Here is a 23280-nt window from a genome sequence, read left to right on the forward strand (position 1 = left end):
TGCAGATTTGTACTTTTATTCATTTAGTAAAACTTCATCTTTCCTAGGGAATAAAAATTTTGTACTTTATGTGATCCTGGAATATTCCTTCCATTAAGCCCCCTGTCATGTTTATTTTGCATTGTTGCTTCCTATTTATCTATCTCTTTCTATTTATGTATATGCCACTCATCTCCTCCCTGTTTACAACATTTTAGAGTGATTTTGACTTAGTGCAAATATCACTGTGAACTACTCTTGGGACCATTCATGTCTAAGCATCTTAAACTTACCTAGAATACTTTCACTGGATGAGTTCTGTTCAACTACCTTTATCCCTTTCCTCAGTCTGTCAAATCCTCTGGCATTCCTCCTCACCAATCCCAATATTTGAGACGAACACAGACCCTATTTGGAGATGCCATCCTATCTTGTAACTGCCTTCTATGCTCTCATCCTTTATTTTCCTCTGGCTGGCATCTCAGTATTACTTCTAGAAAAGTCATCTCCAATACCATTATCTACATTGGCACTTTTCAGAAATCCACAGAATAATTATGATGTCAAAAATCAAATCTCTTTAGGGAGAAGTGAATGATTGGTTGTCCCCTGTTCACAATCAAAGGGATTTATGTGCAATCAGTAATGTACGGTTTTAGTCATCAAGGTACAGTGAAAAAATGGATGTGATAAGTGATAAGGAAACCTGAAGGAAAGAAACACCATTTAAGACTGGAATGATAGACATAATCAAGGAAGACTTCTTAAAGCAGACAAGAGTCCTAAAAGAAAGGAAATTTGTCAGAATAGAGAACAAAATTATTTCAGAAATAAAGAACATGGTAATCATTGATAAATGTGTAAAAATATTAGTCAATTTGGAAACAATTAGTGATGAACAGGGCTTATTTAAAAGTTATTATTCTGATGCAGATCATAGTAAACTGTGGATTTTCATGTTTCTATGGTATTTCAAAGTTTTATTTCTGAAGGCATTCCATTTATTTTGAGTGGCGAATCTTTGAGATGCTTGTATGCATTGAATCTGGTAACATCTAGTGTCTCCCCAAGAGGTCCTTTGAAGTTTTGTGTCAGTAATAGTATTTCCTTCAGAAGTCAGTATTTGCTGGGGACAATGAGAACTTCTGTTATCACATTTACTTAGGAGTTTATTCAGGACAATGACTGGTTTTAGGCCAGCCTGGGTGATTCAGAGAGGCAGTATCTCAAAATAATATAAAAGATCTAGGGATGAAACTCAGTGCCAGAATATTTGCCAGGTATGCATAAGCCTTGAGTTCAGTTCCAGGAAAAACCCAACCCAAATAGCAGCAATATAAATTACAACACAAATATGGAGCCAAAAATTAAGCTTAATTTAAATGTATATTTGGGAAAATATAAGTAAATTATTATTAGAGATATTTATTTTTGTTTAGATAGAGTATCCACTTTATAACTGGCCTATTCCTTTAAGTAAATCTATGCATTTGTCAGCAGAACTACATTTAGAGGTTACATCAGAGAAAGACCTAGAAACTCTTGATGGTAAAGAAAAGAAAAAAAAAGTCAAAGTAAACATGTAAATTTAACTTCCTTGTTTCCTATAGTTTTCCTTGCTTTAATAATGAACAGTAGCCCAAATTAAATTAGTTTTCTGAATATTTTTAGAATCCAAAGATCATCATTTGATACTTAAGACTGAAAGCTTTTGAATTGCTATTAAATTTACAAAAACTTTAAGAATTCATGATAACTGAAAGGTAAACTTTATCCTTGGAATTGAGGCAAATTTTTTCTGATGATTGCTTGTGCCACCTTTTGGATAACCTCCTTATATTATCGATGAGATAACATTAAATATAAAACTTATTAACAATTGCTTGAAGTTTTGAACAAATATAACAGCCATGTCCACTGAATCCATTCATGTTAAAGAGGGGCTCAAACTTTTAGTCTCATATTACCAGTCAATATCACCAAGGTCAAAGATTTCATTGTGCCTTGACTTCAGTGTCAGTGTCAAGATAGGACTGCGGCTCCTTATAGAAACACAACTGCCAATACAGGTGCTATTCCAGGATTAGACTGTGCTGTTAGGGAATTGACAATAACTTCCCAACTCATTTCCTTTCCACATAGGAAATCAGTGACCATGATTAAATGGTTTTCTTCAACTTCTTAGTGAATGGGAGAATATCATTCTATCGATGTAGTTTTGGGGAAACTGACACTTCGGAGGTGTATTATTTCCCTGTTTTCTCTCATGATCTATATTGCTATGGTGAGAATTGTGCATGAGTTTGGATGGATTTCTCTTCCATGTTATATGTTGGGTCATTTTAGTGAGATGATTTCTCTGTGGAACCTGACCTGGGCAGGGGTTATATCATCTCAGCGTCAAAGCCCCATTGAGAATCAGTAAAGTGCTAGCTTTAATCATCAACATTTGTTTAAGAGGAGAAAATAACCACCAATAACAGCTACAACTTAGAAAAAAGTATCAACTAGTAATGAAATGCTTATGCAAAGTGGTCCTCATGCCTGCAGTAACTAAAGGTAACAAATATTTTAGATTTAACTTGCTGATGTAATTCACATAGATGTGCCTCCTTTCAGGAATTTTAATTTTAGAATCCAGTAACTATAGGGGATTCTTGTGAGGAAATGTTGTTCTACTTATTCTTTCTGAGCTCAAGCACAGGATAGAGCAATCTTGGTAGTGAAGTATGAAGACAGACCTTCTCTCCTACCCTCACGGTGTGCTGAGGGAAATTTTTTATTTGCAGAGGAATATTCATGCTTCTACTTGTTTTTGTACCCGTGGATGTGAGTTTGGCAAAAACTGGAGCTGCCTGACAAACCCTGCCACACATGGAGCCTGTGGACTGATCTGTATTGCAATCCTCACTTCCGGTGTCCTTTTAGCGAGTGCACTCAGGAGTATGCAATTCTTAAGTCCCTATGGAGTTTCCTTCTTCTCTCTCTGACCATGACAAAGTTGGCTTGCCTTGCAGATCCATACCTAGCTAGGGGTACTGCAGGAAAGATGCTTTCCACCAGACCCTGTCCCAGCACTCCTGGAACCTTCTCTCACTTGAAAGCATGCAAAGCTGTTTTCCCTGTCACTAAACTCAAAGCACCAAATTGAAATGTGCAGAGGCCCCACTGCCCTGCATTCCATGTACTGGCCAACTAGCAGACTAAAACTATTGCTGCCCTTAGTTTTCAGCCCATCCCAGTCATTCTTTCTTCTAGGGTCAGACAATCAGATTGATTCACCACAAAACAATTGAAAAGAGATGGCTACTTAGTGTTGGAGATAAAGACATGCAAGTGTTCCTGATCTCTGACACAGACAATCTCAGCTAAACAGAATTGTTAATGGGTTTTCCCTCTCTGAGATCTATCAGAAACCCCTCTGGACATTCCTGAACCAGCATCAGTAGTAGAAGTGAGGGTAATTCTTCCAGGTGCCTCTGAGAATTTAGATGTGTCCATAATTGGGATATCTGCTCAGCTATGTGGAATTAGTTGCACAAAGATTCTTAGAAGACCAGCCCTGGCACTGAATGTCACAGAGCTTCAAACAAGACCTTGAAATGAACGTCCCTGTCTTTTTTCCCTTAGGGCAGACCACAGGTGAATTTCTTCAGCTGCCCAGAGTTCACAGCATATCTGTGCTTTAGGTTCTCTCCTAGACCCAGTGTGATTCTTGCTGTGGGTGCCTCATGACACAGTGAATTCCTGTCAGAGTTGAGCCTTGGGGACAAAATAGAAAGTTTGCAATTTCTGATCTCCTATGAAGAAATCTGAGAAAAGGGAGCCATAGTGAACAAGGCTTCTGGCCAGGCACTCAGAGATGCCACAGGAAAGAATCCCAGTGCACCTATCTTCCCTTGACACATCCGGGTAGAATCTAAGTCTCTCCTTTGCTGAAACTGATTAACAATAGTGGACTTGGGTTTGGTTTAGATTGCTGCGATTCTCATTGAGCCCACCAGAGGGCAACTTTCCCTCTTCAACTCAGTTTTTCCCTGGCACTGCTGCCATCCATTTCTCTTATGAATGCTTCTGTTATTCACTGATTCTCTGAAACTGCACTCTGGAGCTATCCCATGGCCATGCTATATCTTGGTGTAACTGCCCACCACTCTGGGAGCAGTCAGTAAGTTTGTGTCCATCTATGGTGCCTCTTTTCTTCCTTGGTGTACTCCTTGTTGTTCTTTCTTAGCTGGAAATCATTCCATGCTCTACCTGATGGGTATGCCGTATTAGGTAAAGGGAATATATAGAAACCTATTTCTTAGTACTTCGCCATTTATTCCACTGATTTTTTTATCAGGAGAATTTTTAACAAAAGATTGCTAGACTTTGTAAACTCTTGCTGATCTAAAAGAAGTAAAAATGACTTCTCTTTCTGTTTAACATGATGCAATCTAAACTCTTTTATCACAACCAGTTTCTTATTCACACACCAAAATAATTCAGTCATTGGAATGATTTCAATATTCAGTTCTGTATAATAGCATGTGTATTTATAAGAATTTTTTTTCAAATCACTTTTTATTAAATATCCCCTTTTGTGGAAAATGAAAAGTAGGGTCAGGTATGCTGAAGTTGGTCCCTTGTGAAAATATGCACATCACTTAGTATGTTGTCAGTGAATATGTCTCTTTGTGCTTTATCCTGGTTTTGCATTGTCAGTATCCATATGAAGATAAAACTGCAACTTAATAAGGAGAGCATACATGAGGTTCTGGTTTGAAATATTTCAATTTTCAGTTTGGTACTAGGCTAATTTTTACTCATTGATCTCAGAACTGTAAATTTAGATGTCTTATTAGATTGTAAATAGGAATATTTATGCCACTCATTATTGATATTAACTACCAGGGTTGCTTTGAGAGTCTTTTGAAGATGTTTTGTATTCATTCATCTGAAAATTTATGTGGTGATGCAAATCAAAGAGGAGAACAGAAAGTAAAAGGACATGTAGAAGGTAAGAAGTATATATGAAAATAATTCATGAGACTGGATGTTTATTTGAAACTTGAGCACCAGTATATTCTTATAGTTGAAGAAATGTACTTATTAAAATTTCAATGAGGAAAAATGAGTGAAAAGTTAATAAGTTTTATAGCATCAATTTTCAATAACAGTTTTAATAGGGAGTATTTCTATTGAGTGTGAATTATTAGTTCTATTTCAAGCATGGTCAGACCAAAGGAAATTTGGGAAATAAGAAAGGAGAGAGAAGAAGGGGCATGAAGAATAAGAAGACAGAGAGTATGGAAAGTTTAACAATGGGGGGAAAGCACGTGTGTACAATGGAGGGAGGGACATTGAAGGTGAACATTAAATAGAGAAAAAGCAGGGAATTTGAATTGTGGGAAAAATTTACGAGTTTCCACAACCAAACCTTGTCTGAGAGGTAGGGGGATTTTTCATACTCTTGCTGTCTTTCTCACTGTTGGAAAACCATTGAATTGATTCTGATCATACAGAGCAATGTTTTGTTTACCATAAATACATATAAACCCATATGGTCAATCATGTATATGTATAATTATATAATGATACCAAAATAAATACTACTGTCATGTATAACTCAAAAGAACCAATAAAAAAAATGCACAAGACATTGGTTCTACCACAAAGTACCACATTATAAATAGTAAATATGCAGGTAATGTTTAAACTTAAATTCCTAATTGACAAAATAAAGGTTATTGTTATTGTTATTATTAGTACTGTGCATTTTTATTTTACTCTATGATTGTTTTTCTAACTATTTTAAATAAATTGTTTTTCTAACTATTTAAATAAAATAACTATTTTAAAATAGTTTTTCTAACTATTTTAAATAAATAGACATATGCATTTGTTGGCAGAACCATCCTTAAAAGTGAAAACAGAGGAAAAGAAAAAAGTGCTCAAAGGACCTGAAAATAAACAGCCACAGGTATGAAATCATGTAAATTTAAAACCCCTTTTACATGCCCTTTTCCTTGCTTCAATAATTTAAATTAAGCCAAATGAAATTGTCTTTCAGAATAGTCTTTTATTATCTTAAGTTCATAATTTATTATTTAATTCTAAAAACTTCTAAATGACTATGCATCTGAAAATGAGTAGAATCCATGGTAAATGTGTTGACAAACTTTAAACGTGGAATTGAGGTAAACATTTTTCTGAATGTTATTTCTGCTCCATTTGCATTCCTTAAATAATGAAGAAAAGAAGTTCAAGTTTGGGTCTTATCAATAAGCAGTTGAAATTATCAGCAAATATTACAATTATAACCACTGAATTTTATTCATGTTAATGAGTAATCATTTCCAGTGGATCATAGATTTTAGTTTTATACAACCAATAAGTAAGTCCAAGATTGAAGATTTCATTCTGCTTTGGCTTTAGTGTCTGTTTCATGGTCGATAATTGGGTCATAATAGAAACCTAACTGATGTTTAATAGAGTTAAACCATTCATAAGAGGACTTTCAGAGTATTGATGCAAATAAACCTTTCCAACTAGCTTCATTAAGAAATCAGTAAATATCAATAAACATTTTTTGCCCTGTTTTTACTTGATAAAGGAATAAAAATAGAACTGGACTTATGACAGATTGTCTATACACATGCACAACAACATCATAATGTATCATTTCAGTAAAAATTTCAAAACAATTCCTGGTAGGGGTATGTTGATTTTGACCATTAATAATTTACATTTTACCTTCTCTAAAGTATTTTAAAATTCAAAAATATGCTGTTATTCCCTGTTTAAGACATGGTGAAGGAAATCTTTTATGAGAGGAAATATTTTTAATGTTAAAGATCATATAATTCAATAGAAAATGAATAAAAAAAGATCCAAAAGTGGGAGAATGGTAGAACAAAAGGAGAAAATTAACAAAAAATAGGAACAAAAAAATCTTGATAAGAAATAGCGAGCTTCTTGTCACTGCAGAGATCAAAACTGTTGGCAGTGATGGCTGCTCATTCTTCATATTTGCTAGAGTTGATAGTTGGAGATTGTAAAGCCTGACAACTTTGTGGTTTCCACTTAGCCACTAACCTTTGTGGCTAGGTGGCACAGCAGGTTGTAGTTGATCTCAGTTTCTAATTACCTGGTATATCGTGAATCAGCACAAAATTGGGTGTTGAAAATTGTGTATTTCTGTGACAGAGTGGTACAGAGTTCTAAATTGGAGATTTCAGTAATTGGGATTTATACTTGATGCAACTTTGGGAGTCTATGGATGGGTATTTGAGAACATGGAGATACAAGCTAAAGTCATTAAGACTATTTGAAATGAGATATTCACTGAAAACTTTCACCATCTCAGAAAGGAATAGTTTATACAGAAGTTACAAAGGATACTATATAGATGTAACCAGAAGAGAAGTTTTCCAAGTCACATCATAATCAAACTGTCTAATATAGAAAATGAGGGAAGAATGTTAGAATCTGTAAGAGAGAAACTGCAGGTCACATTAGAAGTAAACCAATAAATCTTGCTTCAGATTTCTCAACTAAAACCCTAAAATAAAGGGGGGCATGGAATGAGATTTTGAGCTCTAAAATTAAAAAAAAATTGCTGTATCCAGGAAAACTCTGTTTCATATTCAATGGGAATTAAAAAAAAAAAAAAAAACTTTTATGAGACGGATAAACTAAAGGAATATATGACAACCAAGCCAGCACTACAAAGATAAATTGCACAGAGTAACTCAAAAGCAAACCCCAAATTTCCAAATATGTGGAGGGCGAGACCTGGGGCCCAGGGTTACACCACATGCATCCAAGATGGCAACTGGCAGAGAGCCAAAGGGCGTGCTGAATGCACCTTGAGAAAAACAGGAAGCGTTTACCATTGGCTGTATGATAATTAGTTCAGCCACTTAGAGCATGGACAGATATATCTTACATGTATGCTTGAGCTCGTGATCGCTTGACCTTTAATAGGATTGGATGGACATATCTGATTACAATTGCTTATGCATGAGACTGCTTATATATTGAGGGTGTTATCTGAATAAGGCGGAAGCTGCTTCATGAACTTCTGAAGAGTATGTGTCGTTTGTCCTGCTGGTCAGTGGCAAGCAGCACAAATATATGAAGATCAATAGAAGACAAATCATCTAAATGAGAGCCAAGACAGAATTAAATTTAAAAAATCAAAAATACATATACATAAAGAGACTGAATGCAAAAAGTCTCAACTGCCCCATTAAAAGACATAAATTAGCCAAATAAATGAAAAAAGAAGATCCAACTATATGCCATTTACAGGAGATGCATAGGTAAGGATACTCACAGACTGAAGATAAAAGAATGGGGAAAAATATTTCATGTAAACAGTCTCCAAAAGTACCCAGAACAGTCATTGTCATATCTAACAAAGCAAATTTTAAGCAAAATTTAGTCAAGAGAGACTAAGAAGGCCATTACAAACTAGTAAAGGGAACAATTCAATAAGAAGAAATAATGATTATATATATATAGTCCCCAAATGGCAATGCACCCAATACATTTGAAAAACTACACCTTGGCATTAAATCCCAGATAGACCCCACTCAATACAATAGTACTGGCAGTTTTCAACACACCTTTATCACCATAGAACAGTCATCAAAAAATAAATCAAGATATATCAAAACTAAATAATACTCTAAGTCAAATGGACTGAATAGACATCTACAGAATTATTCACCCCCAAACAGCAAAATTTACCTTCTTAGCAGTTCATGGAATTGTCTCTGAAATAGATGTAAGATGTCACAGTGTAACTCTCAGCAAATACAAATGGAAAAAAAAAAAAAAAAACCTGATAGAATCCCATGCATCATATCAGATCACAATAGAAGGAAACTAGGAAAATAACAGAAACCATACAAACACATGGAGATTCAACAATATTCTTTTAAATGAAAAATAGATCCAGGAAAAAATGGTGCTGGGAAAACTGGATATTCATATGCCAAAGAATGAAAATAGATCCCTATCTTTCACCCTGCACAAAAGTCAAGTCAAAATGGAACAAAAACTTAGGAATTAGACCAGAAAGGTGAATATATATCATATGTGCAACATATATTGAAGATATGCAAAGCATATGTTGAGCATATTTACATAAACATTACATATTAAATGTGTATGTTAAGGGCGTTTAGCAGAGTGGAAGGAGAGTCCCATTTGAGGATCAGTGACCAGTTCTTTCCGTAGGGAAGGAGGTTTTATCAAGCGTGGATATCCTACCACCTCTTCTCCCAGGGTTGAGAGTGTATGGTCAGTGCTGAGCAGCGGACATAACCCAAAGGACTTTGGATCTCTTATGGCCAACTAGGGAAGAAATTACAGATTGCTGAGCTAGCCCCCCCGCCGACCCCCAGGCCAAGGTCGGACGCCATCACTGAGCCTGCATGCCTGCCCGCCCCCCTACTGCTGAGGCACACTGCCTTTGCCTCTGTGCTGACTCAGTGCACCCTTGCTGGGGCTCCCCAGCTACTTTGGAGGCTGGTGCTGGCATTTGGAATTATTCCTGAGGTGTGGCCATCATCATCAGAAGGGCGGCACCCTTCCTAAGATACCTACAGGAGACTGGAGGCCCTTTGACAGGACTCAGAATTCAAGAAGAGGAGGTATTGAGAGACTTGGGACCAACTCAGAGATGCCAGGTGAGTCTTTCCCACTGAGCGAGGCTCTCTGGATGGGTCAGTAGTCCTGGAATGCAGGGAACTTCATGGAGTAGAGTTGCCCAGTGAGACTCCCCCACTGGAGCTGTAAACACAGACAACCAGGAGCATTGTAAAGGAGGACCGCCTAGCAAGTGGCTTCTGCGAAGAGTGAGGGTCCCAGGACTGGGCAGTAGGTTCAGTCCCCAGGGAAAGTCATAGAGGAGGGCTGCCCAGCAAGACTTCCCCATTGGGTGAGTCTTCCCCACCAGGCGAGGCTGGGTTCTACCAGGGTGGTAGAACCAGAGACACAGGCCCAGACCAGTTATGCCCCAGCCCACAGTCTAGGCCCCTTTTGACTGACCATCAATCAAAATGTGGAGGCACCTCTGCCCATGAGCAGGAAATACACCCTACCTGAAGGCCACCACCCCTAGAGGGGCAGCTTCCTTGTGTATCACTGCACTTCCAGTTCCTCCAAGACTTTAGGCTACTGAAGACTAGGAGGTGAGTTATTGGAAATCTACAGGGACACTATAAGTCAATAGAGTTTCACTACTAGAGGGGTAGATATCTGACCAATATGAGAAAACAAGGGAAGAAAATGTTCCAAACAAACCTAGATGCTACATCAATAAAATCCAATGACAGCATGGCAGAAGAAATGTCAGAAAGGGAGTTCAGAATGTACATAATTAAAATGATCCGAGAAGCAAACAATGAGATGAAAAAGCAAATGCAGGCTTTGAATGATCGCACCACTCAACAGTTAAAAGAGCAAATGCGGGAAGCAAAAGATCATTTCAATAAAGAGTTAGAGATACTGAAAAAAAAAAAAAAACAGACAGAAATCCTTGAAATGAAGGAAACAATAAACCAAATTAAAAACTCCATAGAAAGCATAACCGATAGAAGAGAACACCTGGAAGACAGAACCTCAGACATTGAAGACAAAATATTTAATCTTGAAAACAAAGTTGACCAAACAGAGAAGATGGTAAGAAATCACAAACAGAATCTCCAAGAACTATGGTATATCATGAAAAGGCCAAATATAAGAATTATTTGGATTGAGAAAGCTTTAGAGAAACAAACCAAAGGAATGAACAATCTATTCAATGAAATAATATTAGAAAATTTCCCACATCTGAAGAATGAAATGGAAAATCAAGTACAAGAGGCTTACAGGACTCCAAATATACAAAATTACAACAGACCCACACCAAGGCACATTATAATGAAAATACCTAACATACAAAATAAAGACAGAATTTTAAAGGCTGCAAGAGAAAAGAATCAAATTACATTCAGGGGGAAACCAATATGAATATCAGCAGATTTTTCAACCCAGACCCTAAAAGCTTTCTATAAGCAAAGGAAACTATCAGCAAAGTGAAGAGAGAGCCTACAGAGTGGGAGGAAACCTTTGCCACTCATACTTCAGATAGAGCACTAATTTCCAGAATATATAAAGAACTCAAAAAACTCTACACGAAGAATACAAATAACCCAATCAACAAATGGCCTAAGGAAATGAACAGACACTTCACAGAAGAAGATCTACAAGCAATCAACAGATTTAAGAAAAAATGCTCAACATCTCTAATAATAAGAGAAATGCAAATCAAGACTACCCTAAGATTCCATCTCACCCCAATTAGAATAGCGATTATCAAGAATACAAGCAACAATAGGTGTTGGAGAGGATGTGGGGAAAAAGGTACACTCATACATTGCTGGTGGGGCTGCAAATTAGTGCAGCCACTCTGGAAAGCAGTGTGGAGATTCCTTAGAAAACTTGGAATGGAACCACCATTTGACCCAGGGATCCCACTCCTCAGCCTATACCCAAAGGACTTAAAATCAGCATACTACAGAGATACAGCTACATCAATGTTCATAGCTGCTCAATTCACAATAGCCTGATTGTGGAACCAACCTAGATGCCCTTCAACTGATGAATGGATAAAGAAACTGTGATATATATATATATATATATATATATATGTAATGGAATATGACTCAGCCATAAAGAATAATAAAATTATGGCATTTGCAGGTAAATGGATGTAGTTGGAGAATATCATGCTAAGTGAGATAAACCAATCTCAGAAAAACAAAGGACAAATGATCTCGCTGATAAGCATATGATGACACATAATGGTGGGGGCAAGAATGGAGGAAGGAGGGACTGTATAGAGGGAAAAGGGGGGGAAGGAAAAAATAACAGAATGAATAAAAACCTATTACCCCACGTGAACGTAAGATTACACAAATGGTATGCCTCTACTTCATGTACAGAGAAACAAGAAGCATCCCAATTGTTTACAATAAAAATATTTTTTTTTAAAAAAAAGCGCATTTAGCACAGCATTCTCATATGAAATTAGAGTTCGTTTAAATCCTCATCAATAAGGAAAGCGTTAAATTGTCATATCTGTAAAATAATGAGTATACGGCCACTTAAAATGAAATCAGCTCTCTAGTGTACTGTTTAATTCAGTAAAGTATATTTAAGGCAGTTATTTTAATGACACCTCTTAAGCACAATTTTAATAGTTACTTTGAGTTACAAAAGGAAGCTGCTGCCTGCTACACTTGCACTCTGCCTTGCTATAGCAGTACTACTCATCACATTTGGGGTGATTTTTTCCCAATGACCAAGTGCTGAAATAATGAATTCTAAGATTAATCTGCATATTATGAATACATTGCACTTGGGCATTGCACATGTAGGGGGTCAATGTTTCATAAATATTTTATTATATTGGGTAAAATCTTTGAAAACTTTCATCATATCTTTAATTTACTGAAGTATATTTTCTGCAGAAAATCAGACACTAAATATTTTAGTCTTTGTGGACCAGAGGTTCTTTGTGATTGTAGTCTGAAACATGTTATAGTCACTAGTGTATGGGTATGGGGTGCATTTCACTAAAACTTCATTTAAGGGGATGGAAGTATACCTATGGGTAGTATTTGTTTAGCATGCTTATGACTCTGGGATCTATTCCCAGCACCACAAAAATAAAAAACAAAACAATAGAACTTTCTTTAGAAAAGTTTACAAACAATGCATTTGTTAACACAGGCAATAATTTGTTAACTTTCATTCTAAATCCAAGGTTAGTTAATGAAGTGATTTTTCCTTGTAAAGGCCAATCACATGTATGGCATTCTTTTGAAAGGTAATAGATTGAAGCATGCATAACACCACATTTTTCAACAGTGACTTAATACACAACTTATAAAGATTGAGTTTATAATTTAGATTATGTTTTGAATTGTCATATTTTTATTATTGTTATAGAATTCAATGTTTTAATAAAACTAATAACTTTCTACTTGCATACTTTAAATTAATCTAGAAATAGAAGATTTGGTTTAAGCAAGAATTACTGCCCTTGAAATATTTTGTCTTTCTGTGGTAGTTATCTGTCAATATGAGCAAATGATAATCAGTTTATATAATATGTATCTAAGATATATAAAATGTATTTAAGATATTTTAAGGGTTATTTTGATTTAGTTTATAGTTTTTTGAATTAGTATGTTTTGATGGCACATATGTAATTGAAAAAACTTAAACTGTCACAAATATACTACCAAATCAGTATGTGAGGATTGACAAATGCAGTTAAATTAGAAAAACATTAGATCATAGCCAACTATGCTACTTAGCTAGGAGGTTCTTGAAAGAAAGATCTCTGCTCACTGAGGTATACTTCTTTTCCCTTTCTTTTTAAAATTTTATTTGTTCACTGTAATCGCAGGAATCAAGTCCAGGATCTTGAGCATACTAGGCAAGCCCTCTACCATTGTGCTACATCTCTAGCCCTCTATTCATGTTGGAACTCACACCAGAAATTTTCACTCCAACCTTTCCTCCAAAATTGCTTTTCCCAATTTTACTTCCAGTTTTCACTTGAATAAATCTGGAAACAATTTCTTCCATATCATCTTACGTAACCTCTCAGCAGTATTGGACTCCCTGGAAACCTCCTCCAGCACAATTTCTGCACCTGGCTTTCAGGATGTCACTCATCCCCCTGGGTTTCCTCGCAGCTTAGTCTGTTTTATTTGTTTCTCTTTACACCCTCTGGTGTTTTCCTTATACTTTTTATATGCCAGTTATTTCCAAATGTACCTCTCCAGCCATGATCTTACTCCTTAATTCTAGACCTTTAAAATAAACTGCCTTCTTAGCTGTTGAGTGCCAACTCAGCAATCCAAAATTGTTCTAAAACACATCCTCATTCCTACCCCTCATTCTTACTTGAGTTAATGACACTGTACCTTGGTGTCTTTCTTGACTCAGCTGTTTCTCTTATGCTTCACATCAAATCTGTCTGTAAATCTTGTCAGGTCTGCCTTCAAAGTTAGCCATATCTTCCATTTCCAAGCTACTAGCATCTCCTGTGCAGATAACTGTAAATAGTCTCAAATTAGTCTCCTTGTCTCTTTAAAATGCTGTTACCATCCATTCTTGTCACAGTAGACCAATTAGACTAAGTCTGATTAGGTTATTTCTCTGCTCTCAGCATTCTAGTTGCCCCTCATTTCACTCTAAGTCCATGTTAGAACTCTTCCTAAGATGTACCAGATGTGCCATTCTTCTTGCCACACAAAGCCTGCTGCCACCCAAAGGTGCCTCATCCTCAGTGGTGGCTTTGGCTGTGACAAACAAGATTGGACCAAGACAGTCACCAACACCATCAGGTCATCCAGGTATGGGGAGAGGCTAGTCAATGCTTGATCCTTCAACGCCTGGATCAGCCAGTGGGGAGTTGCAGTGGGAGCTCCAGATGTCTGCAGAGCAGGGGCCATGGCCTGTCCTGGGCACAGCAGCTCACCTTCTGGCCTGGGGCTCCAGGGTCCCACAGTGCCCTGGGGAGCAGGCCAGGCTCTGTTTCTCATCACATTCTGTCAAAACTCGGAGACAATACTTTTTATGGAAATAAGACAGAATAATGTAGTTAAGGAGAGAGGAAGGAAATAGTAATATCAGTGTAGCTGACAGGTTGACAAAGACGAACACCAGTGACTTTGACAAAGAGTAGTGTCTTGTCCAGCGAGTACAATGAAGACTCGGCTCTCAGATGGAGTTTTAAGGTCTTTATTTTTATGGGAGAGTTTCTGAGCCGAGTGCCTGGTTCTTCTTCCTCCTCCACCACCGCTGTCGTCTTCTTCTTCCTCCTCTCGCCGCACAGCTCTCTCTCTCCTTCTCTCGTCGCGCTGCCTCTGCCTCTCTTCTTCTTCTCTCGATGTGCCGCTGCTGCCTGCCTCCGCTGTGCAAAGTACACAGCTTTATGGGATATAACAGCAAATCACCTTAATGGGTCAGGCGTTTGGCTCGTGGAGACTTAATGGTGGGTAATGAGGACATGTACTGATCACGAGCTAAGCATGGATGCGAAGGAGATCAGTCATCCAATAGAAAGCACTTCCTTAAAGTCGTTTTCCTTTGCGGTTGGGCTTCTCGGCACCATCTTAGGGCGAAGCCAGCTACCACTGCAGGCCCTACAGGGCAGCAGCCTCCAACAAGTAGTTTCCATACATTGTCACCATGAAAACCTGACTTCAATGGATAATTGTAGGAAACTCCTTAGAGAATTTTTCCAAGGAAAGGCCATGGAAAAGTGAACAATGACTAAAGAAGAATGTAGAAGTAAAGAGTTAAAAAATACAGGTGTTTAGTATATTTCACATGTCCTTGGAAATAATCCATAAGAGAAGGACAGGCTTATTCAATTAATTGGGTTTGCATATCCAATATTAGAAAGCTTCATAGGGTACCTTTGAGGATTTCTAGTGAATTTTCTATACAACTGTCTATGAATTGTCTATACAATTCAATTACAGAATTGTGAACTCTAACGAACCCTAGATTTTCCATTGACTTGTATATTTTCTATAATAAAGGTTGTTGTTCATTGTGTTTTGGTTCAGATAAGGATATCCTAATACACTTGAACATGCAAATGATGACCCAAAATTTCAACTATCAGAGAGATTTATTTAATTATGTAGTAGAAAACATACAAACACACAGGTCATTCTCAAGACAATGTCATCATGCCTTCTGCCTTGACAGTATCATCACAATCACTATAATTTTGTACAGTACTCTAGAATATCAGAACTATCAATATAATAGGTACTTAGAATCAGGGGGAAAGGTGAGTGTTGTATTTTTGTACAATACAAAAGTAAAGTACTGACAACAGAGTTGAGATTATTCCTTTTGGGTTATGAAGTTTTAAAGTATCAGAACCTTGCTTTCCTGTTCCAGCAATGTAATTGAATATGTGTTGTGTGCTTTCTTTGTTGAATCCCTGAGTAAAATAATTGAATGTAATTTGATTCTTTTCTCTCGCAGCCTTTAAAATTCTGTCTTTAAATAAGTGAATGTAAAAATGATGATTTTGTTAAAAAAATAAACCTTTATTGAAGCTAGATTTCCAAAATTCCCTATGAATAAAGTCATTTTATTTTTAAAATAATGGCAAGTGTTAGGTTGGAATTTAGGTGACTGTAGGGGGCAGAGCAGAGCAGATGAGACAAAGGTCAGCCCACCAAATGGTGACCAATCAAGTGGACTAGAAAATTCCACTGACCCTTAACCTGTCTGTCACTCAGCAGGACCCCCTCCCATTCTGGTCTATAAAAACCCTGGGCAGCCAGGGCTATGCTCTGGGTCCCTACTTGATCTGTACCCCAGGGGTCTGGGAATTTCCCCCGAGAGCCAAATTCCAATAAAGCTTGCTTCAGCTACTTTCTGTCCAGTTTTATTTGGCTGCTAACCATGTCCCCCAAGCTTATAGCAAGTTGCAGAAATTACTATTTACAATTATATCCTGATATGGAGTCATAATATAGATTGATAATCTATTATATTTCTTTCAAACACTTGATGAGCAATGTTCTGCTTTCACAGAACATTATAAAACACATGTTATGGAGACTAAAAATCTAGATTTAAATTTGGGTTTTTCCACTAAACAGATGCATGGGTTTGGGCAAGTTATTTGGCCTTTCTTTGACTAGTTTCTTCTTTTATAAAACACCTAATGTTATCAACCTGACAGAACTGTTGGGAGAATGAGAATTAAAATAAGTTTAACATATATACACTGCTTAGAGTTGTATACAGTCATTGCATTGTAGGTCCTAAAACAAGAACCCTATCATTACAAAAAGGATACAAGGATTTAAGTCATATTTTACAAATGGGTTTTAGTAACTCATATGAGCTTTATTTTTTGAAAATGATAATAACAAAACACTGTCACTTCTATCAAATAATGCAAGGAACATCTTATTATTCATTTTGCTTTGGCTGTCAGAAAGTGTGATCTAAATTTAATTCTTTGTTTTGATTCTATTAGTAGTATTATTCTTGGTTTCTTAATGCTATTCTTTCTGTTTTCACTTGAATCCCATTTGTGGAAGATGATTGTAAAATTTATGAGTACAAGAAATAAATTAAAAATATAAAGAATTTATATAAAAGAGAATAGTCTTGATGAATTTTGAAAGCAACGTGATACAATACAAAAATATAAATTAAAATATATATTGTAAAATGTAAATTGAAAGAACAGAGAATTTTTTGTTATGTACAGATTTTAACTTGGAAAATGATTAAGAAAGAGGCAATTGTTGTGGATCTCACACACCTCTAAGGGTTTAGAAGTGAGCTGTGATTGGCCACACTGGAGACTTGAAAAGCAGACATGGCCAGGTGGGAAAGAAAGCCTGACCAACCTAGCCAGTGGCACACCCAGGATTATGATTGTTGTGCTCTTTCTCTGGACTCAAGCAGCAATGAAGAATGTGAGTCCCTTAAGGCCAAAACAAGAGCAGAGAAAAAGCAGTTCAGCTCTGTGGTGATCACATCAGAATCTGATATTGAAAGTGCCGATAATAAAAAAGAAAGGTAAGACAATAAAATAAGCAATGAAGATGAGATGTTGGAAGGGTTTTCTGACACTGAGAAGCAGCCCACAACCCAGGAACCTCCAATAATTATTGATGATGATGATGATGATGATGAAAATGATGATGATGATGATGATGACAACAATAATAAATTACAGGTTCTAAGCTAATTGAAGAGGATTCCTATGATCAGAGCCAAATTTCTTTTGATAAAGAAGAGGTAGATGAGGTTTTGTCTCCCAGGGCAACTCACCTGATAATGTTGATGAGATGCAGGATTTTGGTAAAAATATTGGTCAACCACCAAATGATTCTGAGGCTAACCTAGACATTATAGATACGAATTGCCAAGTGAAGAGTCCATTCCTGTGGTGGAACAAGGAATGGAAAGAAAGGACAACACCAAAATTATGTGTGGGACACCTGCTGTTAGTGAAAAAAAAAAAAAAAAAAAAAAAAAAGCATGGGCCTTTGAAGAAGAAATCCAGTGCAGTGAAAGTTGAAAAATGGGAGAATGGGAAATCTCTGTGCAAAATACCTGGATGTTTCTTGCATGACCTTGAAAAGAATTCATGGAAATAATTTTAAACAAAATAAGGATGAACTGGTTCAGAAAATCTACCAACTGTTTAACAGCACCATCTTTGAGCAAAAGCTGAAGAAAATAGAAATCATCTGGAATAAAAACATGCTGAGAACTTCTGGCTTATGCACCACTAGTGAAACAGGACACCCCAAAAGTGAACGCTATTCCAAGATCAAGATTTCTCCACAGACCACCTCCATAGTACTTTGATCCATGAAATATGCCATGCAGCCTCCTGGCTGCCTGATGGTGTCTGAGATTCTCATGATGATGCATGGAATTATTATGTGAGAAAATTCATTGCGGTGTACCCTGAGCTTCCCAAGTTCACTCGTTGTCATAACTATATGATTAACTACAACATTAATTATGAATGTACTCAGTGCAAATCCAGGGTTGGCCGCTACACCAAATTGTTGAACTGAACGCTTTATCTTTGCCAGATGCAGAGGTCCTTGGTCATGTTGCCATTAACTGGGAAAGATGGAACCCCCATTGAGCCCCATGTGAGACCATTTGCATACATGCAAAATTGTCAAATGGTGTTTCAAGAACAGAGAGGATCAGCCATGGGAATATAATGAGAAGGCTCAGCAAAGATTATGTTGCCAGAAAACAAAAGAAGAATCCTTAGAGTATATTCATATAAACTGAATCCTTTACTGATGAAAAGTTTTAGAAAAAAAAATCTCTATTACCATGAAGTTATGAATATTAGGTTTAAATACATGTTTTAAGATTCTTGTTATTCAGGATGATTGTTCTTAATCAAGGGCTCTATTGGTAGTCATTTTGTCCTTGGCCATACCTTGAAACTCTTCTGGATCCACCTTGGGTATTATTTTGAAAGCAGAATTTTAAATTGTAGAACAAAATAGAGAAGAAAAATGATTTTTTGAGAATGATAGCGTAACATAATAAGAATGATACTGCAAAGAATATAAATTTTAAAAGCTGCACTTCACACAGGACCACTGTCAAATGTAACCTGCTAAATTGAATGCTGATGACATTGAGTGATGCTGTCTAGCTGTATAATTGTTCCAAAAATAAAAAAAAGTGTCTGCATCTAAAAAAAAAAGAAACAATAACCATTGATAAAGGTTTCCTTTTGACAGAAATCAGTTCTTTGAAAAACTACCTGTGCTTTTTATGTAAAAAGGTGGATAATTGCCACATTTATGTATTTAGTATGTGGTATATAAATTTGGGGTACAGTTTGATATTGGATTATTGTTTTGTAGGTCAAAATTCAAATAAATGCTATGGAAGACCTTGATGAATCACAGTCACCTTTAACAGCCTTACAGGTTTCTGAAGTGGCTTACCCTAATTATAGGTATATTTAGATGCCACCTGAACAACCAAGCATGCCATGTAAAGGTAGGACCTTTGCATAAAAATGAGGCCTTCTGATGTATACTATAGTATACATCACATAGATGCACACATTGCTTGGCACTGCACTGTAGAACACTGATATGTTACAATATTCTTTTCAGAAATGTGGTTTGCATTAAAACATAATGAGAAGTGTGGTACACTCACAAGTAAACACATGGATCATTCCCACTGCACTTTTCTTCGTGAATGGCACCCACCTCCTTTTGTTGGCTCTGTTGTTCCCTTGTGCCTTAAGGATTTTTAAGTTATCATTGTCTCTACCTGAATTCTGTAGTAACATTAGACCTGTTTTTCCTGCCACTGCCCTCCTCAAACTATGCTCTTTTCTGTAACCATGATCATATATTTTTAAAAATTCAATTCTGTTAATGCTTACCCTGTCCTTAAAACCCACGTATTACTTCTCTTTGCTATAAGATTGAAGAACTCAAACCTCTAGCTTTATCCTGTGTCTCTCTGTATCCCAAACACTAAGATGTTTCTTCTTGCGATACAGCTTTTTGTTTTCAAAAGATTTAATGAGGTATTATTGACATAAGATAAACTGCACATGTAGAAGTGCACAACTTGACAAGTTTTGACTTGTGTATTAAACATATGTTTCATCATCAAGATCAAGATAGTCAAGAAATCCTGTAAAAGTCTCCACATGTTCCTTTATGTTCCATTAATAAAAAACTACCAAATTATTTTTTGAAATATTTGCACCATTTTTTATGCTTATCAACATGGATTAACTGGGTGGTAATCATCGTCAGGTAGTGTATGCTTGGAGAAGGTAGGTTACTAGGGGCTCTGTGTTGAGTAGAGCTCTCACTGCTTCCTAGTAGGCGGTCATGTTCTGAACTGCTTTCCTTTGCCATATCTTCCGCCGAGATATTCTGCCTCACCTTAGGCCCAGAGCTATGGAATCAACTGTCTGTGCACTGAGATTTCTTTTTCTTTCTTTTTTTTTTAATTTATTTTTATTGTAAACAAATGGAATACATGTTGTTTCTGTTTGTACATGGAGTAACAGCATACCATTTGCATAATCATACATTTACATAGGGTAATGATGTTTGATTCATCCCATTATTTATCCCTTTCCCCCACCCCTCCCACCTCTCTTTTCCCTCTATACAGTCCCTCCTTCTTCCATTCTTGCCCCCCTCCCACCCCCCATTATGTGTCATCATCCACTTATCAGTGAGATCATTCATCTTTTGGATTTTTGAGACTGGTTTATCTCACTTAACATGATATTCTCCAATTTCATCCATTTGCCTGCAAATGCCATAATTTTATCATTCTTTATAGCTGAGTAATATTCCATTGCCATTCTAATTGGGGTGAGATGGAATCTTAGTGTAGTTTTGATTTGCATTTCTCTTATTACTAAAGATGGTGAACATTTTTTCATGTTTGTTGATTGCTTGTAGATCTTCTGCGAAGTGTCTGTTCATATCCTTAGCCCATTTGTTGATTGGGTTATTTGTATTCTTCGTGTAGAGTTTTTTGAGTTCTTTATAGATTCTGGAAATTAGTGCTCTATCTGAAGTATGAGTGGCAAAGATATCCTTCCACTCTGCAGGCTCTCTCTTCGCATTGCTGATACTTTCCTTTGCTGAGAGAAAGCTTTTTAGTTTGAATCTATCCCAGTTGTTGATTCTTGCTTTTATTTCTTGTGCTATGGGAGTCCTGTTAAGGAAGTCTGATCCTAAGCCAACAAGTTGAAGATTTGGACCTACTTTTTCTTCTATAAGATGCAGGGTCTCTGGTCTGATTTCAAGGTCCTTGATCCATTGTGAGTTGAGTTTTGTGCAGGGTGAGAGATAGGGATTTAGTTTCATTCTGTTGCATATGGATTTCCAGTTTTCCCAGCACCATTTGTTGAAGAGACTATCTTTTCTCCATTGCATATTTTTGTCCCCTTTGTCTAGTATGAGAAAATTGTATTTATTTGGGTTTGTGTCAGTGTCCTCTATTCTGTACCATTGATCTACCTGTCTATTTTGGTGTCAATACCATGCTGTTTTTGTTACTATTGCTTTGTAGTATAGTTGAAGTTCTGGTATTGCAATACCCCCTGTTTCATTCTTCCTGCTAAGGATTGCTGTAGCTATTCTGGGTTTCTTATTCTTCCAGATGAATTTCATGATTGCTTGCTCTATTTCTGTGAAGTACATCATTGGTATTTTAATTGGAATTGCATTGAATCTGTATAGCACTTTTGGTAGTATGGCCATTTTGACAATATTAATTCTGCCTATCCAACAACATGGGAGATCTTTCCACCTTCTAAGGTGTTCCTTAATTTCTTTCTTCAGTGTTTTGTAGTTTTCATTGTAGAGATCTTTTACCTCTTTGGTTAGATTGATACCCAAGTATTTAATTTTTTTTGAGGCTATTGCAAACAGGGTTGTTTTCCTCATTTCCCTTTCAGCTGTTCTGTCACTTGCATATAAGAATGCTGTAGATTTATGCGAGTTGATTTTATAGCCTGCTATTTTGCTGAATTCATTGATGAGGTCTAGAAGTTTACTGGAGGAGTTTTTTGGATCCTCTGAATATAGAATCATGTCATCAGCAAATAGTGACAGCTTAAGTTCCTCTTTTCCTACTCATATCCGTTTAATTTCGTTAGTCTGCCTAATTGCTCTGGCTAGAGTTTCGAGGACAATGTTCAATAGAAGCGGTGAAAGAGGACATCCCTGTCTTGTTCCCATTTTTAAAGGGAATGGTTTCAGTTTTTCTCCATTAAGAATGATGTTGGCCATGGGCTAAGCATAAGTAGCCTCTACAATGTTCAGGTATGTTCCTACTATCCCTATTTTTTCTAGTGTTTTGAGCATGAAGGGATGTTGTATTTTGTTGAATGCTTTTTCTGCATCAATTGAAATAACCATATGATTCTTATCCTTAAGTCTATTCACGTGATGGATTACATTTATTGATTTATGGATGTTAAACCATCCTTGCATTCTAGGGATGAACCCCACTTGATTGTGGTGCACAATTTTCTTAATATGCTTTTGGATATGTTTTGCCAATATTTTGTTAAGGATCTTTGCATCTATATTCATCAAGGATATTGGTCTAAAATTTTCTTTCCTTGATGTGTCTTTTCCTGGTTTGGTTATGAGGGTGATATTAGCTTCATAGAATGAGTTTGGTAGGGTACCCTCCTTTTCTATTTCCTGGAATACTTTTAGAAGTATTGGAATGAGTTCTTCTTTGAAGGTCTTGTAGAACTTGGCTGAGAATCCGTCTGGTCCTGGGCTTTTCTTGGACAGTAGGTTTTTAAATGGCTTCTTCTATTTCATTGCTTGATATTGATCTGTTTAAATTGTGTATGTCCTCCTGGTTCAGTTTGAGAGGAGCATGTTTCTAGAAATTTGTCAATGTCTTTGGTAGTTTCTATTTTGTTGGAATACAGATTTTCAAAGTAGCTTCTCATTATGTTCTGTATCTCAGTGGTGTCTGTCGTGATATTTCCTTTTGCATCATGAATTTTAGTAATTTGAGTCTTCTCTCTCCTCTTTGTTAGTGTGGCTAAGGGTTTGTCTTTTGTTTACTTTCTCAAAGAACCAACTTTTTGTTTTGTCAATTTTTTGAATTGTTTCTTTTGTTTCAATTTCATTGATTTCAGCTCTGATTTTAATTATTTCCTGTCTTCTACTACTTTTGCTGTTATTCTGTTCTTCTTTT

General features: G+C 36.6%; 2 protein-coding genes and 1 long non-coding RNA gene across 3 annotated transcripts in view; all 3 read left to right on the plus strand.

Moving 5' to 3' along the window:
* The window catches only part of LOC306660237 (uncharacterized protein), a gene marked incomplete at its 3' end in the record, with an annotated part of 493624 nt that overhangs the window by 360517 nt on the left and 109827 nt on the right, over positions 1-23280 (plus strand). The gene's annotated exons all lie outside the window — the stretch shown is intronic.
* Positions 1-23280, plus strand: part of LOC306660181 (protein prenyltransferase alpha subunit repeat-containing protein 1-like) — a 631547-nt gene that overhangs the window by 88015 nt on the left and 520252 nt on the right. The window lies entirely within an intron of this gene.
* On the plus strand, positions 4036-5945 carry LOC306659218. The gene is made up of 3 exons (XR_013763246.1): positions 4036-4147; positions 4876-4981; positions 5874-5945. It is a non-coding gene; the product is annotated as an uncharacterized lncRNA (long non-coding RNA).

This window comes from Sciurus vulgaris (assembly GCF_902686455.1).
Source record: "Sciurus vulgaris genome assembly, chromosome: 4".
NCBI lineage: Eukaryota > Metazoa > Chordata > Mammalia > Rodentia > Sciuridae > Sciurus > Sciurus vulgaris.